The sequence below is a fragment of the Triturus cristatus genome, chromosome 2_1, assembly GCF_964204655.1.
Source record: "Triturus cristatus chromosome 2_1, aTriCri1.1, whole genome shotgun sequence".
Classification (NCBI taxonomy): Eukaryota; Metazoa; Chordata; class Amphibia; order Caudata; family Salamandridae; genus Triturus; species Triturus cristatus.
The window spans coordinates 50,077,820-50,099,728 of record NC_140581.1 but is presented as its reverse complement, the minus strand read 5'-3'; the positions used below and the strand labels follow the sequence as shown (position 1 = coordinate 50,099,728).

Here is a 21,909-nt window from a genome sequence, read left to right as displayed (position 1 = left end):
TGCGCCACTTTTACGCCGCCGTTGCGTCACTTTTGTGACGCAGCGGCTGTGTAAACCCTACACCACGTTGCGCCCGCTTTTACATCGTGACGCATCTGTGGAGATGCGTCACGGTGTAAAGCCCTGCACCACATGAAACCTGCGTCAGGTTTCATGTGGGCGTTTCTACGGAGGGGGGGGCGTTCCATCGCAGGAACGCCCCTGAAAAGTGACTCAGTGAAATCTACAAGATTTCACTGAGTCACTTACCCAACGCTGATAGGGCACGTTACACGTTACAGATAGGGCAAGTTGGAAGAGTGCTGGAGTTGTGTGCCGCACGCAACACTACTTCAGCACTGCGCCAACTTTACGCCCCAGATGCGACACACATCTGTTTATTCCTGCGCCATGATGTGCCGCTTCGAAATGCGGCGCATCATGGGTTGCGCAAGGGTAAACTTGCGTGCCGCATTTTTCCTGGCGCATCCCTGCTGATTTGCAGGGATGCGCTAGGCAACATAAATCTGCCCCTTAGTTTCAACCAAGATTCTATCTTGAAAACACAGAGCTGAGTTAGGTATGCTCCATGCACATTGGTCAATGCTTCCTGTTCTCAATTTTCTTCTCATCATTTGTGCAATGAAAATGTAGGTATAAAATGTAAATGTCCCAATTACTTACCAATAAACTTCATCACAGTCTGTACGTTTGAGATGGCTCCTCCTTAGAGACCTGTATGCTTCAGCTGTCGTCAGCCCCAAGGCCAGAAGAGCCAAACAAGCAAAAGCATAAGCAGTCCTGCAATCTCAGCTAATACCAAAGTACAGGAGACTGTTAACTAACATTAAATAGCATGAATACTTATTTGTAAAGGAAAAGGGAATGATGAGTTAACAGGGTAAAATAAAGATCCCTTCACACAACTGAATGACGCCCAACCTGTATTAGCACATTGGGGCAAAGGCTACCAGAAGGGTAGTGAAACAAACAAATCTAGTTCCTGTGACCACCGAGAATCTTACTGTGTATGATGCCTACTCCCACCATGGGAAAAACCCATTAAGAGGGACATCTGGGATATGGGAAGCAACTATTTGGATGGGGCAGGAGTCTCCTAAACCTGAGCAGTTTAGTTGAAGTGGCCCCACAACAGGCCAACTGTCTAAAATAGAGGAAGATAATGTCTCCCAAAAGAAGAGAGAATGCTAACAGTGGTGACAAGCAATATAAAGGATACATTAGAAACTACAGATCAGCTAGAAGCTTATGAGGAAAAGATTGATGAAATGGACACTCAGCTAACAGACTCCCAGAAAAAGGTTGCCTTAACGAAGGAAAAATTAAGAAAACTCCCATGTATCGATTTTGTTCACTTGAAAATATATGGAAGACCAGGTAGAAGGCTTGGAGAATTGAAGGCAGAATGGTAAGTAATATCTGACATGGGTAAGGATGGACGTAGAATGACGAAGGTGACCCTGGATTGTGAAAGCATGAGTCAAACACTTCTGGTGATATGGCCCTGAGGAATTACAGTCATGACCAGCTACGAGGCCTGTGGCTGCAGCAATGTTTCAAAAATGCTTGACATGAGGAAAAGGGCACTGAGAAAAGCGGCCTAGTCTTCAATGCTTTATTCTAGTAAGGCTCTGAATAGTGAGGGATAAATAGACTGTTAGGTTTCATATAGGTACCCTAATATAGGCCAGGGTAATATCATACACCGTCACCTACATTATCTCCCTTACACTACACAGTAACAAGCCTTTAGGATTGAACCTTTACCTAGTTCTAGTCCTGGGCATAGAAGGAGGTTTTTTTTCTAAACAATAGAGCCCTATAACTTCATCAATAGACTCACACAGTATGAATGGACATTCATAAGTGTTCTTGGAAATCAGGCAGGGGCTACACCACCTACCCCACCATATCTACGTACAAGGTTCATCCCATACGTCATCCTAAAATCCAACAATGGCTAATAGATGGGACAAGGGACAAAGAAACCCTAGATGTGTTTTGTATAAATACAGCACGTCTTGCTAGGGTTGGCAGAGTGAACCAAGACTTCCAGGCCGACACACTGACCAGAGACACTGAGGCTCTTGCATGCAGACGCTCCAGCTGACAGTGGTCTAAACATCCCTTGTGGGGTGTCCAACTCAATACCAGAACCGGCTCCTACATTCTCAAACTTCAGGTAATGGGGTTCGACTAAATCCTAGAGGGATTCTTGGCTTCACGGTACAAAAGGGGGTGGTGATGGACGGAGCATCAGAACCAATCAAACACTCACACCCAGTCAACAGATCTGGGTTTAATCCATCACCGTTCTTTAGCCCACTCTGCCACCCCAGTTCAGACATGGCCATATGCAAATAAGTCTGACCCTGTGCCTCATGGGAACAGTCCAGCCCGAACTGCCAAGCCATGCCTTCCCTGGACCGGAAACAAGCTTCCTAGGACCGGTTTCTGGCATTTCAGCCGTCTTCAGCCAGGCTTGCTTGAATCCAGTGGCAAAGTGAGCAAGGGACTCACGTCTGAGCATACCCTGCCAACTTATGGCGAACAAAGCGGTACAAAAGGGGGTGGTGATGGACGGAGCATCAGAACCAATCAAACACTCACACCCAGTCAACAGATCTGGGTTTAATCCATCACCGTTCTTTAGCCCACTCTGCCACCCCAGTTCAGACATGGCCATATGCAAATAAGTCTGACCCTGTGCCTCATGGGAACAGTCCAGCCCGAACTGCCAAGCCATGCCTTCCCTGGACCGGAAACAAGCTTCCTAGGACCGGTTTCTGGCATTTCAGCCGTCTTCAGCCAGGCTTGCTTGAATCCAGTGGCAAAGTGAGCAAGGGACTCACGTCTGAGCATACCCTGCCAACTTATGGCGAACAAAGCGGTACAAAAGGGGGTGGTGATGGACGGAGCATCAGAACCAATCAAACACTCACACCCAGTCAACAGATCTGGGTTTAATCCATCACCGTTCTTTAGCCCACTCTGCCACCCCAGTTCAGACATGGCCATATGCAAATAAGTCTGACCCTGTGCCTCATGGGAACAGTCCAGCCCGAACTGCCAAGCCATGCCTTCCCTGGACCGGAAACAAGCTTCCTAGGACCGGTTTCTGGCATTTCAGCCGTCTTCAGCCAGGCTTGCTTGAATCCAGTGGCAAAGTGAGCAAGGGACTCACGTCTGAGCATACCCTGCCAACTTATGGCGAACAAAGCGGTACAAAAGGGGGTGGTGATGGACGGAGCATCAGAACCAATCAAACACTCACACCCAGTCAACAGATCTGGGTTTAATCCATCACCGTTCTTTAGCCCACTCTGCCACCCCAGTTCAGACATGGCCATATGCAAATAAGTCTGACCCTGTGCCTCATGGGAACAGTCCAGCCCGAACTGCCAAGCCATGCCTTCCCTGGACCGGAAACAAGCTTCCTAGGACCGGTTTCTGGCATTTCAGCCGTCTTCAGCCAGGCTTGCTTGAATCCAGTGGCAAAGTGAGCAAGGGACTCACGTCTGAGCATACCCTGCCAACTTATGGCGAACAAAGCGGTACAAAAGGGGGTGGTGATGGACGGAGCATCAGAACCAATCAAACACTCACACCCAGTCAACAGATCTGGGTTTAATCCATCACCGTTCTTTAGCCCACTCTGCCACCCCAGTTCAGACATGGCCATATGCAAATAAGTCTGACCCTGTGCCTCATGGGAACAGTCCAGCCCGAACTGCCAAGCCATGCCTTCCCTGGACCGGAAACAAGCTTCCTAGGACCGGTTTCTGGCATTTCAGCCGTCTTCAGCCAGGCTTGCTTGAATCCAGTGGCAAAGTGAGCAAGGGACTCACGTCTGAGCATACCCTGCCAACTTATGGCGAACAAAGCGGTACAAAAGGGGGTGGTGATGGACGGAGCATCAGAACCAATCAAACACTCACACCCAGTCAACAGATCTGGGTTTAATCCATCACCGTTCTTTAGCCCACTCTGCCACCCCAGTTCAGACATGGCCATATGCAAATAAGTCTGACCCTGTGCCTCATGGGAACAGTCCAGCCCGAACTGCCAAGCCATGCCTTCCCTGGACCGGAAACAAGCTTCCTAGGACCGGTTTCTGGCATTTCAGCCGTCTTCAGCCAGGCTTGCTTGAATCCAGAGGCAAAGTGAGCAAGGGACTCACGTCTGAGCATACCCTGCCAACTTATGGCGAACAAAGCGGTACAAAAGGGGGTGGTGATGGACGGAGCATCAGAACCAATCAAACACTCACACCCAGTCAACAGATCTGGGTTTAATCCATCACCGTTCTTTAGCCCACTCTGCCACCCCAGTTCAGACATGGCCATATGCAAATAAGTCTGACCCTGTGCCTCATGGGAACAGTCCAGCCCGAACTGCCAAGCCATGCCTTCCCTGGACCGGAAACAAGCTTCCTAGGACCGGTTTCTGGCATTTCAGCCGTCTTCAGCCAGGCTTGCTTGAATCCAGTGGCAAAGTGAGCAAGGGACTCACGTCTGAGCATACCCTGCCAACTTATGGCGAACAAAGCGGTACAAAAGGGGGTGGTGATGGACGGAGCATCAGAACCAATCAAACACTCACACCCAGTCAACAGATCTGGGTTTAATCCATCACCGTTCTTTAGCCCACTCTGCCACCCCAGTTCAGACATGGCCATATGCAAATAAGTCTGACCCTGTGCCTCATGGGAACAGTCCAGCCCGAACTGCCAAGCCATGCCTTCCCTGGACCGGAAACAAGCTTCCTAGGACCGGTTTCTGGCATTTCAGCCGTCTTCAGCCAGGCTTGCTTGAATCCAGTGGCAAAGTGAGCAAGGGACTCACGTCTGAGCATACCCTGCCAACTTATGGCGAACAAAGCGGTACAAAAGGGGGTGGTGATGGACGGAGCATCAGAACCAATCAAACACTCACACCCAGTCAACAGATCTGGGTTTAATCCATCACCGTTCTTTAGCCCACTCTGCCACCCCAGTTCAGACATGGCCATATGCAAATAAGTCTGACCCTGTGCCTCATGGGAACAGTCCAGCCCGAACTGCCAAGCCATGCCTTCCCTGGACCGGAAACAAGCTTCCTAGGACCGGTTTCTGGCATTTCAGCCGTCTTCAGCCAGGCTTGCTTGAATCCAGTGGCAAAGTGAGCAAGGGACTCACGTCTGAGCATACCCTGCCAACTTATGGCGAACAAAGCGGTACAAAAGGGGGTGGTGATGGACGGAGCATCAGAACCAATCAAACACTCACACCCAGTCAACAGATCTGGGTTTAATCCATCACCGTTCTTTAGCCCACTCTGCCACCCCAGTTCAGACATGGCCATATGCAAATAAGTCTGACCCTGTGCCTCATGGGAACAGTCCAGCCCGAACTGCCAAGCCATGCCTTCCCTGGACCGGAAACAAGCTTCCTAGGACCGGTTTCTGGCATTTCAGCCGTCTTCAGCCAGGCTTGCTTGAATCCAGTGGCAAAGTGAGCAAGGGACTCACGTCTGAGCATACCCTGCCAACTTATGGCGAACAAAGCGGTACAAAAGGGGGTGGTGATGGACGGAGCATCAGAACCAATCAAACACTCACACCCAGTCAACAGATCTGGGTTTAATCCATCACCGTTCTTTAGCCCACTCTGCCACCCCAGTTCAGACATGGCCATATGCAAATAAGTCTGACCCTGTGCCTCATGGGAACAGTCCAGCCCGAACTGCCAAGCCATGCCTTCCCTGGACCGGAAACAAGCTTCCTAGGACCGGTTTCTGGCATTTCAGCCGTCTTCAGCCAGGCTTGCTTGAATCCAGTGGCAAAGTGAGCAAGGGACTCACGTCTGAGCATACCCTGCCAACTTATGGCGAACAAAGCGGTACAAAAGGGGGTGGTGATGGACGGAGCATCAGAACCAATCAAACACTCACACCCAGTCAACAGATCTGGGTTTAATCCATCACCGTTCTTTAGCCCACTCTGCCACCCCAGTTCAGACATGGCCATATGCAAATAAGTCTGACCCTGTGCCTCATGGGAACAGTCCAGCCCGAACTGCCAAGCCATGCCTTCCCTGGACCGGAAACAAGCTTCCTAGGACCGGTTTCTGGCATTTCAGCCGTCTTCAGCCAGGCTTGCTTGAATCCAGTGGCAAAGTGAGCAAGGGACTCACGTCTGAGCATACCCTGCCAACTTATGGCGAACAAAGCGGTACAAAAGGGGGTGGTGATGGACGGAGCATCAGAACCAATCAAACACTCACACCCAGTCAACAGATCTGGGTTTAATCCATCACCGTTCTTTAGCCCACTCTGCCACCCCAGTTCAGACATGGCCATATGCAAATAAGTCTGACCCTGTGCCTCATGGGAACAGTCCAGCCCGAACTGCCAAGCCATGCCTTCCCTGGACCGGAAACAAGCTTCCTAGGACCGGTTTCTGGCATTTCAGCCGTCTTCAGCCAGGCTTGCTTGAATCCAGTGGCAAAGTGAGCAAGGGACTCACGTCTGAGCATACCCTGCCAACTTATGGCGAACAAAGCGGTACAAAAGGGGGTGGTGATGGACGGAGCATCAGAACCAATCAAACACTCACACCCAGTCAACAGATCTGGGTTTAATCCATCACCGTTCTTTAGCCCACTCTGCCACCCCAGTTCAGACATGGCCATATGCAAATAAGTCTGACCCTGTGCCTCATGGGAACAGTCCAGCCCGAACTGCCAAGCCATGCCTTCCCTGGACCGGAAACAAGCTTCCTAGGACCGGTTTCTGGCATTTCAGCCGTCTTCAGCCAGGCTTGCTTGAATCCAGTGGCAAAGTGAGCAAGGGACTCACGTCTGAGCATACCCTGCCAACTTATGGCGAACAAAGCGGTACAAAAGGGGGTGGTGATGGACGGAGCATCAGAACCAATCAAACACTCACACCCAGTCAACAGATCTGGGTTTAATCCATCACCGTTCTTTAGCCCACTCTGCCACCCCAGTTCAGACATGGCCATATGCAAATAAGTCTGACCCTGTGCCTCATGGGAACAGTCCAGCCCGAACTGCCAAGCCATGCCTTCCCTGGACCGGAAACAAGCTTCCTAGGACCGGTTTCTGGCATTTCAGCCGTCTTCAGCCAGGCTTGCTTGAATCCAGTGGCAAAGTGAGCAAGGGACTCACGTCTGAGCATACCCTGCCAACTTGTGGCGAACAAAGCGGTACAAAAGGGGGTGGTGATGGACGGAGCATCAGAACCAATCAAACACTCACACCCAGTCAACAGATCTGGGTTTAATCCATCACCGTTCTTTAGCCCACTCTGCCACCCCAGTTCAGACATGGCCATATGCAAATAAGTCTGACCCTGTGCCTCATGGGAACAGTCCAGCCCGAACTGCCAAGCCATGCCTTCCCTGGACCGGAAACAAGCTTCCTAGGACCGGTTTCTGGCATTTCAGCCGTCTTCAGCCAGGCTTGCTTGAATCCAGTGGCAAAGTGAGCAAGGGACTCACGTCTGAGCATACCCTGCCAACTTATGGCGAACAAAGCGGTACAAAAGGGGGTGGTGATGGACGGAGCATCAGAACCAATCAAACACTCACACCCAGTCAACAGATCTGGGTTTAATCCATCACCGTTCTTTAGCCCACTCTGCCACCCCAGTTCAGACATGGCCATATGCAAATAAGTCTGACCCTGTGCCTCATGGGAACAGTCCAGCCCGAACTGCCAAGCCATGCCTTCCCTGGACCGGAAACAAGCTTCCTAGGACCGGTTTCTGGCATTTCAGCCGTCTTCAGCCAGGCTTGCTTGAATCCAGTGGCAAAGTGAGCAAGGGACTCACGTCTGAGCATACCCTGCCAACTTATGGCGAACAAAGCGGTACAAAAGGGGGTGGTGATGGACGGAGCATCAGAACCAATCAAACACTCACACCCAGTCAACAGATCTGGGTTTAATCCATCACCGTTCTTTAGCCCACTCTGCCACCCCAGTTCAGACATGGCCATATGCAAATAAGTCTGACCCTGTGCCTCATGGGAACAGTCCAGCCCGAACTGCCAAGCCATGCCTTCCCTGGACCGGAAACAAGCTTCCTAGGACCGGTTTCTGGCATTTCAGCCGTCTTCAGCCAGGCTTGCTTGAATCCAGTGGCAAAGTGAGCAAGGGACTCACGTCTGAGCATACCCTGCCAACTTATGGCGAACAAAGCGGTACAAAAGGGGGTGGTGATGGACGGAGCATCAGAACCAATCAAACACTCACACCCAGTCAACAGATCTGGGTTTAATCCATCACCGTTCTTTAGCCCACTCTGCCACCCCAGTTCAGACATGGCCATATGCAAATAAGTCTGACCCTGTGCCTCATGGGAACAGTCCAGCCCGAACTGCCAAGCCATGCCTTCCCTGGACCGGAAACAAGCTTCCTAGGACCGGTTTCTGGCATTTCAGCCGTCTTCAGCCAGGCTTGCTTGAATCCAGTGGCAAAGTGAGCAAGGGACTCACGTCTGAGCATACCCTGCCAACTTATGGCGAACAAAGCGGTACAAAAGGGGGTGGTGATGGACGGAGCATCAGAACCAATCAAACACTCACACCCAGTCAACAGATCTGGGTTTAATCCATCACCGTTCTTTAGCCCACTCTGCCACCCCAGTTCAGACATGGCCATATGCAAATAAGTCTGACCCTGTGCCTCATGGGAACAGTCCAGCCCGAACTGCCAAGCCATGCCTTCCCTGGACCGGAAACAAGCTTCCTAGGACCGGTTTCTGGCATTTCAGCCGTCTTCAGCCAGGCTTGCTTGAATCCAGTGGCAAAGTGAGCAAGGGACTCACGTCTGAGCATACCCTGCCAACTTATGGCGAACAAAGCGGTACAAAAGGGGGTGGTGATGGACGGAGCATCAGAACCAATCAAACACTCACACCCAGTCAACAGATCTGGGTTTAATCCATCACCGTTCTTTAGCCCACTCTGCCACCCCAGTTCAGACATGGCCATATGCAAATAAGTCTGACCCTGTGCCTCATGGGAACAGTCCAGCCCGAACTGCCAAGCCATGCCTTCCCTGGACCGGAAACAAGCTTCCTAGGACCGGTTTCTGGCATTTCAGCCGTCTTCAGCCAGGCTTGCTTGAATCCAGTGGCAAAGTGAGCAAGGGACTCACGTCTGAGCATACCCTGCCAACTTATGGCGAACAAAGCGGTACAAAAGGGGGTGGTGATGGACGGAGCATCAGAACCAATCAAACACTCACACCCAGTCAACAGATCTGGGTTTAATCCATCACCGTTCTTTAGCCCACTCTGCCACCCCAGTTCAGACATGGCCATATGCAAATAAGTCTGACCCTGTGCCTCATGGGAACAGTCCAGCCCGAACTGCCAAGCCATGCCTTCCCTGGACCGGAAACAAGCTTCCTAGGACCGGTTTCTGGCATTTCAGCCGTCTTCAGCCAGGCTTGCTTGAATCCAGTGGCAAAGTGAGCAAGGGACTCACGTCTGAGCATACCCTGCCAACTTATGGCGAACAAAGCGGTACAAAAGGGGGTGGTGATGGACGGAGCATCAGAACCAATCAAACACTCACACCCAGTCAACAGATCTGGGTTTAATCCATCACCGTTCTTTAGCCCACTCTGCCACCCCAGTTCAGACATGGCCATATGCAAATAAGTCTGACCCTGTGCCTCATGGGAACAGTCCAGCCCGAACTGCCAAGCCATGCCTTCCCTGGACCGGAAACAAGCTTCCTAGGACCGGTTTCTGGCATTTCAGCCGTCTTCAGCCAGGCTTGCTTGAATCCAGTGGCAAAGTGAGCAAGGGACTCACGTCTGAGCATACCCTGCCAACTTATGGCGAACAAAGCGGTACAAAAGGGGGTGGTGATGGACGGAGCATCAGAACCAATCAAACACTCACACCCAGTCAACAGATCTGGGTTTAATCCATCACCGTTCTTTAGCCCACTCTGCCACCCCAGTTCAGACATGGCCATATGCAAATAAGTCTGACCCTGTGCCTCATGGGAACAGTCCAGCCCGAACTGCCAAGCCATGCCTTCCCTGGACCGGAAACAAGCTTCCTAGGACCGGTTTCTGGCATTTCAGCCGTCTTCAGCCAGGCTTGCTTGAATCCAGTGGCAAAGTGAGCAAGGGACTCACGTCTGAGCATACCCTGCCAACTTATGGCGAACAAAGCGGTACAAAAGGGGGTGGTGATGGACGGAGCATCAGAACCAATCAAACACTCACACCCAGTCAACAGATCTGGGTTTAATCCATCACCGTTCTTTAGCCCACTCTGCCACCCCAGTTCAGACATGGCCATATGCAAATAAGTCTGACCCTGTGCCTCATGGGAACAGTCCAGCCCGAACTGCCAAGCCATGCCTTCCCTGGACCGGAAACAAGCTTCCTAGGACCGGTTTCTGGCATTTCAGCCGTCTTCAGCCAGGCTTGCTTGAATCCAGTGGCAAAGTGAGCAAGGGACTCACGTCTGAGCATACCCTGCCAACTTATGGCGAACAAAGCGGTACAAAAGGGGGTGGTGATGGACGGAGCATCAGAACCAATCAAACACTCACACCCAGTCAACAGATCTGGGTTTAATCCATCACCGTTCTTTAGCCCACTCTGCCACCCCAGTTCAGACATGGCCATATGCAAATAAGTCTGACCCTGTGCCTCATGGGAACAGTCCAGCCCGAACTGCCAAGCCATGCCTTCCCTGGACCGGAAACAAGCTTCCTAGGACCGGTTTCTGGCATTTCAGCCGTCTTCAGCCAGGCTTGCTTGAATCCAGTGGCAAAGTGAGCAAGGGACTCACGTCTGAGCATACCCTGCCAACTTATGGCGAACAAAGCGGTACAAAAGGGGGTGGTGATGGACGGAGCATCAGAACCAATCAAACACTCACACCCAGTCAACAGATCTGGGTTTAATCCATCACCGTTCTTTAGCCCACTCTGCCACCCCAGTTCAGACATGGCCATATGCAAATAAGTCTGACCCTGTGCCTCATGGGAACAGTCCAGCCCGAACTGCCAAGCCATGCCTTCCCTGGACCGGAAACAAGCTTCCTAGGACCGGTTTCTGGCATTTCAGCCGTCTTCAGCCAGGCTTGCTTGAATCCAGTGGCAAAGTGAGCAAGGGACTCACGTCTGAGCATACCCTGCCAACTTATGGCGAACAAAGCGGTACAAAAGGGGGTGGTGATGGACGGAGCATCAGAACCAATCAAACACTCACACCCAGTCAACAGATCTGGGTTTAATCCATCACCGTTCTTTAGCCCACTCTGCCACCCCAGTTCAGACATGGCCATATGCAAATAAGTCTGACCCTGTGCCTCATGGGAACAGTCCAGCCCGAACTGCCAAGCCATGCCTTCCCTGGACCGGAAACAAGCTTCCTAGGACCGGTTTCTGGCATTTCAGCCGTCTTCAGCCAGGCTTGCTTGAATCCAGTGGCAAAGTGAGCAAGGGACTCACGTCTGAGCATACCCTGCCAACTTATGGCGAACAAAGCGGTACAAAAGGGGGTGGTGATGGACGGAGCATCAGAACCAATCAAACACTCACACCCAGTCAACAGATCTGGGTTTAATCCATCACCGTTCTTTAGCCCACTCTGCCACCCCAGTTCAGACATGGCCATATGCAAATAAGTCTGACCCTGTGCCTCATGGGAACAGTCCAGCCCGAACTGCCAAGCCATGCCTTCCCTGGACCGGAAACAAGCTTCCTAGGACCGGTTTCTGGCATTTCAGCCGTCTTCAGCCAGGCTTGCTTGAATCCAGTGGCAAAGTGAGCAAGGGACTCACGTCTGAGCATACCCTGCCAACTTATGGCGAACAAAGCGGTACAAAAGGGGGTGGTGATGGACGGAGCATCAGAACCAATCAAACACTCACACCCAGTCAACAGATCTGGGTTTAATCCATCACCGTTCTTTAGCCCACTCTGCCACCCCAGTTCAGACATGGCCATATGCAAATAAGTCTGACCCTGTGCCTCATGGGAACAGTCCAGCCCGAACTGCCAAGCCATGCCTTCCCTGGACCGGAAACAAGCTTCCTAGGACCGGTTTCTGGCATTTCAGCCGTCTTCAGCCAGGCTTGCTTGAATCCAGTGGCAAAGTGAGCAAGGGACTCACGTCTGAGCATACCCTGCCAACTTATGGCGAACAAAGCGGTACAAAAGGGGGTGGTGATGGACGGAGCATCAGAACCAATCAAACACTCACACCCAGTCAACAGATCTGGGTTTAATCCATCACCGTTCTTTAGCCCACTCTGCCACCCCAGTTCAGACATGGCCATATGCAAATAAGTCTGACCCTGTGCCTCATGGGAACAGTCCAGCCCGAACTGCCAAGCCATGCCTTCCCTGGACCGGAAACAAGCTTCCTAGGACCGGTTTCTGGCATTTCAGCCGTCTTCAGCCAGGCTTGCTTGAATCCAGTGGCAAAGTGAGCAAGGGACTCACGTCTGAGCATACCCTGCCAACTTGTGGCGAACAAAGCGGTACAAAAGGGGGTGGTGATGGACGGAGCATCAGAACCAATCAAACACTCACACCCAGTCAACAGATCTGGGTTTAATCCATCACCGTTCTTTAGCCCACTCTGCCACCCCAGTTCAGACATGGCCATATGCAAATAAGTCTGACCCTGTGCCTCATGGGAACAGTCCAGCCCGAACTGCCAAGCCATGCCTTCCCTGGACCGGAAACAAGCTTCCTAGGACCGGTTTCTGGCATTTCAGCCGTCTTCAGCCAGGCTTGCTTGAATCCAGTGGCAAAGTGAGCAAGGGACTCACGTCTGAGCATACCCTGCCAACTTATGGCGAACAAAGCGGTACAAAAGGGGGTGGTGATGGACGGAGCATCAGAACCAATCAAACACTCACACCCAGTCAACAGATCTGGGTTTAATCCATCACCGTTCTTTAGCCCACTCTGCCACCCCAGTTCAGACATGGCCATATGCAAATAAGTCTGACCCTGTGCCTCATGGGAACAGTCCAGCCCGAACTGCCAAGCCATGCCTTCCCTGGACCGGAAACAAGCTTCCTAGGACCGGTTTCTGGCATTTCAGCCGTCTTCAGCCAGGCTTGCTTGAATCCAGTGGCAAAGTGAGCAAGGGACTCACGTCTGAGCATACCCTGCCAACTTATGGCGAACAAAGCGGTACAAAAGGGGGTGGTGATGGACGGAGCATCAGAACCAATCAAACACTCACACCCAGTCAACAGATCTGGGTTTAATCCATCACCGTTCTTTAGCCCACTCTGCCACCCCAGTTCAGACATGGCCATATGCAAATAAGTCTGACCCTGTGCCTCATGGGAACAGTCCAGCCCGAACTGCCAAGCCATGCCTTCCCTGGACCGGAAACAAGCTTCCTAGGACCGGTTTCTGGCATTTCAGCCGTCTTCAGCCAGGCTTGCTTGAATCCAGTGGCAAAGTGAGCAAGGGACTCACGTCTGAGCATACCCTGCCAACTTATGGCGAACAAAGCGGTACAAAAGGGGGTGGTGATGGACGGAGCATCAGAACCAATCAAACACTCACACCCAGTCAACAGATCTGGGTTTAATCCATCACCGTTCTTTAGCCCACTCTGCCACCCCAGTTCAGACATGGCCATATGCAAATAAGTCTGACCCTGTGCCTCATGGGAACAGTCCAGCCCGAACTGCCAAGCCATGCCTTCCCTGGACCGGAAACAAGCTTCCTAGGACCGGTTTCTGGCATTTCAGCCGTCTTCAGCCAGGCTTGCTTGAATCCAGTGGCAAAGTGAGCAAGGGACTCACGTCTGAGCATACCCTGCCAACTTATGGCGAACAAAGCGGTACAAAAGGGGGTGGTGATGGACGGAGCATCAGAACCAATCAAACACTCACACCCAGTCAACAGATCTGGGTTTAATCCATCACCGTTCTTTAGCCCACTCTGCCACCCCAGTTCAGACATGGCCATATGCAAATAAGTCTGACCCTGTGCCTCATGGGAACAGTCCAGCCCGAACTGCCAAGCCATGCCTTCCCTGGACCGGAAACAAGCTTCCTAGGACCGGTTTCTGGCATTTCAGCCGTCTTCAGCCAGGCTTGCTTGAATCCAGTGGCAAAGTCAGCAAGGGACTCACGTCTGAGCATACCCTGCCAACTTATGGCGAACAAAGCGGTACAAAAGGGGGTGGTGATGGACGGAGCATCAGAACCAATCAAACACTCACACCCAGTCAACAGATCTGGGTTTAATCCATCACCGTTCTTTAGCCCACTCTGCCACCCCAGTTCAGACATGGCCATATGCAAATAAGTCTGACCCTGTGCCTCATGGGAACAGTCCAGCCCGAACTGCCAAGCCATGCCTTCCCTGGACCGGAAACAAGCTTCCTAGGACCGGTTTCTGGCATTTCAGCCGTCTTCAGCCAGGCTTGCTTGAATCCAGTGGCAAAGTGAGCAAGGGACTCACGTCTGAGCATACCCTGCCAACTTATGGCGAACAAAGCGGTACAAAAGGGGGTGGTGATGGACGGAGCATCAGAACCAATCAAACACTCACACCCAGTCAACAGATCTGGGTTTAATCCATCACCGTTCTTTAGCCCACTCTGCCACCCCAGTTCAGACATGGCCATATGCAAATAAGTCTGACCCTGTGCCTCATGGGAACAGTCCAGCCCGAACTGCCAAGCCATGCCTTCCCTGGACCGGAAACAAGCTTCCTAGGACCGGTTTCTGGCATTTCAGCCGTCTTCAGCCAGGCTTGCTTGAATCCAGTGGCAAAGTGAGCAAGGGACTCACGTCTGAGCATACCCTGCCAACTTATGGCGAACAAAGCGGTACAAAAGGGGGTGGTGATGGACGGAGCATCAGAACCAATCAAACACTCACACCCAGTCAACAGATCTGGGTTTAATCCATCACCGTTCTTTAGCCCACTCTGCCACCCCAGTTCAGACATGGCCATATGCAAATAAGTCTGACCCTGTGCCTCATGGGAACAGTCCAGCCCGAACTGCCAAGCCATGCCTTCCCTGGACCGGAAACAAGCTTCCTAGGACCGGTTTCTGGCATTTCAGCCGTCTTCAGCCAGGCTTGCTTGAATCCAGTGGCAAAGTGAGCAAGGGACTCACGTCTGAGCATACCCTGCCAACTTATGGCGAACAAAGCGGTACAAAAGGGGGTGGTGATGGACGGAGCATCAGAACCAATCAAACACTCACACCCAGTCAACAGATCTGGGTTTAATCCATCACCGTTCTTTAGCCCACTCTGCCACCCCAGTTCAGACATGGCCATATGCAAATAAGTCTGACCCTGTGCCTCATGGGAACAGTCCAGCCCGAACTGCCAAGCCATGCCTTCCCTGGACCGGAAACAAGCTTCCTAGGACCGGTTTCTGGCATTTCAGCCGTCTTCAGCCAGGCTTGCTTGAATCCAGTGGCAAAGTGAGCAAGGGACTCACGTCTGAGCATACCCTGCCAACTTATGGCGAACAAAGCGGTACAAAAGGTACATCTAGATAGGCATCGTAGGAGTACGAGCTTTCTTTTATCGTGCATTTTATATCCATGTATGCATTTATGATTATTACAAAATGGTAGAACTGTACTATCCATTTATATTTACCGTACTGCTGATTATATATATCTGCTACTGTCTAACGGTTGTTACAGCACATCTATTTTACACTAGAACAACAACTGTGCAATAAATACTCATTGTAACACGCCCAACTGTTTCTTCTGTGTAACTCTCTGAGGCTGAATAAGTGAGCACGTGTGACTGAGTGAAAAGTAGTACATTGTTTCCACAATCCTGAGGGATCAGGATTGTTATGTTCTAAGGTTGCCAGAAACTATTCTCTCCCCGATAAGATGAGACACTACTGGGTCTGTGAGCTAGCTAATGCAAACAGGCTAACATTTCTCAGTGGGGGTGCTCAGAGTCAGTCAGCCACCAAACCCACAGTTTATGTTATCCGAACGTGCAGGTCCTGTATGGGTAATATAGGAAATACACAACAAGACTTGCCAAGTGAAAGTAGCAGAGAAATAACTGAACCCTTAGGCAATCAAAACACCTTTATAACTTTACGATTAGTTGACCATAAACTATGATCATACTGTGATAGGAGTATGTACAAATTATTAACATTATGCTGACACAAATAAAGCCAGAGAGAGAATTTGAAGGTGCCATAAAAGAAGCCTGAGAAGAAGCATGTACATTCTATATTATCGGGTGGGAAAAGCAAAGATATACACAAGATTAGAGATTTACCTCTCTACAGACACTCTGTAGGATGAGATCAAATCAAGGACAGATTACAAGATAAAATTGCAGGTCATCTTTCTGCATCAGCACTGGTATATGTAGCAATCCCCCTTTCCCCTGGTTGCTTCTTCACTGTCTTTAGAACTCCAGTTATTGCTTATTCAACATCAGGCAGAGGGGACCCGGGACAAGAGGACTCTTGGCATGCATACAGTGGAGAACAGGTACATTGAAGGTACCAACTCTCTCTACTAAAGACAGTGAAACCATTTCTCACAGAATGCGATTTTGGAACTTTTGAATCAGGATGATGGCAACCCTCTGCCATGTATTATACCCTGTTTTCAGTAAAACCTAAAACCTGGCTTGCTCATTAAGGTCAGGCTTAATTTTTTCCCTCTCTTCCGACTTCTAGCTGTTTCTTAGTCCAATGCGGGGACATACAAGTTGTTGTAACCAAACCACTTTCCATATGATTTATTATTATTATCAGGATGCAGCATGCATGATCAAAGGCCTGAAGGAATATGACCACACTGTTGGAACACCACTGGCTTTGCTTGCCTTCCTTCACTATCTTGAATGTCATCTATAAAGCCATTGCAGCAGGCACCTACATCTATCTGTCTGACAACTCACCACCTCCTATAGCTGTCAGCTCACACCACACTTGACATCTGACTGGAGACACACAGCAACAGTCCTTCTCCATGTATGCACCTAGAATCTATCTCCAGCAAATCCCTCCATCTATCAGGACTGCCTAGATTTAGGAAAGAGCTGAACACAACCCTCTTTAAATAGCACTACTTCATGCAAAAGTAACAGTCCAATTTCATACCCCAGGTTCCTCTACTATCTCTCGTTGAATGCATCTTGGTCTGTCACCATGTACAGGGCTCCACTGCCTTTTAGTTAGGTTGGTGAGATTCACCCCTTACCATAGGTCATCAAGCCTTCCACTGTCTAGGGAATTCTACCTCCCTCTCCTCTCCAGTCCCTTCGTTCCTAGGAGACCATGTATGCAGCAGCCTCTGCCTGGGGGTTGCCCTTAGTTTAAAATGTTAACATGGGCACTTTATGTAGCATTCGCAGCCAGAATGAAATCCCCAATGGCTGAGGGCAGCCCCTTTGGCTTCCCTTACCTTTTGAATTTTGTCTCCTAGTCCTTTAGGCAATCCTGGGCTTGACGAGAATGTTTCCCTTCTAGGCAGGATGCCAGGCCTCATTTGTCATCTTGGTCATGTTCTAGAGTGGTTATATTGTGTGGTGTGTAAGTGCACAGATAATATCTATTCATGAAACTATATGGTTGTTGGAATGGGAAAGTCCCTCGCATGGTGATGGATATGCACCTTCGACCAAGTGCCCCATTAGTAATAATATTTGGAAACCTAATGCTGTTTTTTTTTTATCATAGGCAACCATGGAACTTGCATGTGCACCATGACATATTGTTTGGATTAAAGTCTTTCTGGGCCGGGTGGGGCACCCAAACAGCTGCCCCATAGCGGTAAAAGGACACTGCCGTTACCAGGACATAAGGAGCTCGAGCGCAGTAGGGTAGCAGCATACTGTGTAGTGATCAGTAGAGGTCAAGAGGCTCTGTTATTTTTTTTAGAGTTTTATATAGCTCGAACTAGACCTGAGACATCGGGTATCAGAGCGATTTACAAGGACAACAGTTTCATTACAGATGGACAGACATGCATTTTTGTTAGGCACGGGGAGATTAAGTGATTTGCCCAGAATCACAGGATGTTGAGCGTCGTTGCTGAGACTTGAACCCGGTTCCCCAGCTTCGAGGTTGACCGCTCTAGCCGTAAGGCTACAAGTTACCTGTGTCACCGGAGTGAGGCCTACAGACTCAATTATGTAAAGTTCTGATCCTGTGGCCTACATCGGTTTGGTGAATGGTGCTGCGCAGTGGGTGTATGCTATATGCATGTTCTAGGTGTATGTGTGCAAGTGAATGGCACAGTGCATGTAAGTCTCTAGGTTCCATTTGGAAGTCCCAAGACTGACTAGAGAAGCATAAGGTGGGGAGGTAGAGGAATTCCCTTCAGACAGGTTTGTGTATTGCAGAATTCCTGTAACTAGGGTGGGACACACTAGAGAAAGGGAGGGCCAGGCGCTCCAGTACACTTCTGAGGGTGATCTTTGATTCAGAGAAAGATCACAAGGAAATGGTCTGCGTGAATCTGAGAAAGGAGTTGGGGTGATAATATAACCATTAGGAGTAGGGCTGAGGCTATGGTGTAACCTTTTCATGCACATGACTGACAGCCAGGTGTGAACCTCTAGTTACTCTCATGGTCTGTATTATTGGGTTATCTGATTTGGAGTCTTTCCTTCTGTGATAGACTGCTTTCTGTAGAAAGAGAGGGCAGAAGAGAGAGCACTTCAAAGGGAAGCAGGCCCCTAACATAAACTCTAAAGTCTCAGATTCTAAATCACATTTGGTGCCTGGAAATCAACTATAAGAAGAGGAGCGCGAGGCCTCAAAAAATGTCAACTATCAAGCAGCCAGCTGGGTTGTGCCAGCAGTAGAAGCTCTGCAAGATTCCTGCCTGCGACCAGGACCGGGGTCTGAGGCCTGTTAGTCTTCCCAGTTGGGTGAGGGGACACAACCCAGTGAATGCAAGACCACCAGCCCTAGAGCAACAACGCCTGTCTGCTTGTCAAGACCAGTGTGCACTGATGAGTTGATCACCTTAGCAAGGTGTGGAGAGACGACTGCACCAATCGGGTCATTGGCTATGTGCAGAGAAGTAAGCAACCCCCGTACGATACAGGAGGGTCTCTGTGAACTAAGCTGTGATCCTTGCTGCACCAAACGGGTCATCGCCTGTGTGCAGTGTTGAGTTGGCAACCCAGTATACCAGGCAGGGCAGCCATGAAGAGTGCTGCTGTGCGGAATGGTCCATAGCCCATGTGTGGTGTTAAGTCAGTGACCCCATATGCCAAGTGGGACTGCTGTGGAGACTGCAGCTGGGCCGCTCGGGCCATAATGAATTTACATTGGAAGGATTATGGCCCCGTACGGCAGAGGGAGCCACCAGGACCAAGCAAGAAGCATGGTCTGGCCTAGATCATCATCGGAGGAGAGAGGCCACTGTGGCGACCCTAGAGGGCCTGAGCTGTGACTGAGGATCTGCACACAGATGGTCGTGCCCTCTCCCCCCACTTGCTGGAGAATGCCGCTGCAGCTTCAGCTGCCACAGAGAGGGCACACCCAGAGGCTCCATTTGCTCGGATGCTGCTGATGCAGATAAGAATGATGTCAGGCCACATGGCCCCAGGGAACTTGCTTGCTAGATATCGCTTTGGCACTGGAACTCTTTTGACTTTAATACAGAGTTGGAGTGGGGTTCCTGAGACTCGGACTATTAGTCAGGTTCAATCTGAATGTCACTTTACTAAATAGGGAACAATCACTATCCCTAAGTTGAGTGATGTGGGACTCAGGACACCGTCTATGAAACACTAGAGCCCTGATCTCAGGGGATTGTATGTATTGTATGTGAATGACGTATTTTACTATGTGGTCGTATATAAATGTTCCTTTTTTCATAAAAAATAAGTATTTGACAGAACAATCATTTATTGCTGCTGCCGAGTGTGTTTAGCGTTATGAGCCTGTATTCACCCCCCTGTGGTTCCTTCCTCCCCAAAAGCCTTGGACTGCTCGACCCATGCTACCGATGAGTCAAGTGCCGAAGTCGTAGTAGTAGATAGTAAGTCAAACCCCAAGTTTGGGCCTAATAACCCCTGCGTGTCCCATGCCTTTCTGGATGGGGTTCTAACAGTACTATATTCTTTTTATGGCATAACATTTAAGTTTCAAACATGCTGCATTCACAAGTAAAGTAGACTCAAATAACCCTAGAGTGAAAGTCACTAGGATCACTTATACTTGGAAGACCAGCGCCAACTAAGCATTCAATTGTGACAGCAAACGCACGATGAATCAGGTCCATGATCCCATAAATCTCCAAGTAGTATTAAAATCTTGACTCACGTCCACATAAGGCCAAGGCCTTGGACAGAACCTCAAAAAAGACGGTTCCTCCAAAGAAATGGGACAGGAGCGATCCATTTGGCCTAACACAGATTTGAACACACACTGTGCCCCACTAACCAAGAACCTTCAAAAGAAATAAGACGCCATAAAGCAGTTAGCCATTCTAGAGAGAGTGGCCCAATACTATCTCTTATTGCTCAAATTTGAAGCGGCCCTGAAGAGCCTCACTCATGGGCAGGTCAGCCATTTTTAAAATGGTATTGTTATCCCATTTTTTGGATCAGTTGCAAAACTACTCATATGACCTGCTCTGCTTCTTTCGCAAAATATACTCAAACAAAGTTTCCCCAGCGTAGCCCTAAAAAAATCCTTCAAATCCACCTGTAACGGTAGAATCACCGTGGATGACATTGAATCTAATTATAAGGCATCCCATTTAGTGATCGTTAACAAATGGTCTAACAATATCCAGGGAAACCACACTTACACTTCTAAGAAATGGGAGCTCTGCAAGACCCCTATCCAGCATCTACTTTAAGGAGGAAGAGTGCGAACACCGCCTCCTCCAATGGTAAGGGTGGTGATCCAGATGTGATAAACCACTGTAACACACATGGAATGGGGGGCTCACGGGGCAGACGCACTGCCGCAGGTAAAGGTGCTGCAAAGCTTCCCAAAATGGGACGTGATAGGCATTTCCACATTGGGGACAAGATTGTGGAATTCCTATACCCAATGCCCAAAACATATTTTTAGGGTCAAGGACAACATATTTTCATGTTTCAAGTCGGCCCAACCCCAGAACAAATGCTTTAACTGCCTGTTATACCGCATTATGGATCTGGGAAGGGCATTGTCTGCAGTTAAGGAAATATTTGTGTCCATATGTCTGTGCTGTTCAAACATTTATTTATGATTCATTATCGCCAAAGTCTTTATTACTAGGGTGAGAGCTCTAAGGAAGTGTTGTAAGGTTTGACTGCACTACCGACAGTGGTACCAGTATAAAAATGTGTACACATGTTTGCAAAGTTTAACAATATGAGGCTATGTGTAATGTTCCCAGAATGCTCTCCGATTAGATGTAAATATTTGCTGAAGCTAGAAAGCAAGATTGATGATTCGTTGCTTTTAAAATAAAATGTTCACAGAAAAATGCAACTAGGAAAAAAAAGTTTTGCTGAACTACTGGAAAATTTTACTCACCTTTTCTTTGAAGCATCATTTAGCAAAATTTGTTGGTGCATGCTAGTATTTCCAAAAATATTCACAATGGAAAATCAGTGTAATCAGTTTCAACAAGATTATGGAAAACATGATTATAAACAAATATTGGCAAAGCCAATAGTTCTGACATTGTTGGTCAACGTTTTGATAGATAGAGATAGAATTTTGATAAAAACAAAAGGCCTTGGTTAAGACCAGTTCTAATTAGGGGCCCAATTCGTCAAGATAATCACAAATGTACACCCAATGGTAAATGTCCAAGCATTAGTGCAGATTTACGGCTTTCATGAATGTATAAGATTTTACAGAAGTGAACTAGGAAATGGTACTCCTATAAAATATTTGTGAACTGCATTTTAGCACAACCAAATATGCATG

At 49.6% G+C, this 21,909-nt stretch overlaps 1 protein-coding gene and 1 long non-coding RNA gene across 2 annotated transcripts in view; one reads left to right on the top strand and one right to left on the bottom strand.

Annotated features, from left to right (window-relative positions):
- LOC146863708 (uncharacterized) overlaps nt 1-15,739 on the top strand; it is a 93,888-nt gene extending 78,149 nt beyond the window's left edge. The window contains exons 5-6 of the mRNA XM_085627853.1: nt 518-2,238; nt 15,505-15,739. The gene's annotated coding sequence lies outside the window, so the exon portion shown is untranslated. The remainder of the gene's footprint in view (nt 1-517; nt 2,239-15,504) is intronic.
- LOC146863707 (uncharacterized) lies at nt 852-21,680 on the bottom strand. Its single transcript, XR_014969085.1, has 4 exons — nt 20,502-21,680; nt 17,467-19,933; nt 15,481-17,396; nt 852-2,219 (listed from the first exon to the last, which is right to left on the bottom strand). It is a non-coding gene; the product is annotated as an uncharacterized LOC146863707 (long non-coding RNA).
- Nucleotides 21,681-21,909: the final 229 nt, after the last annotated feature.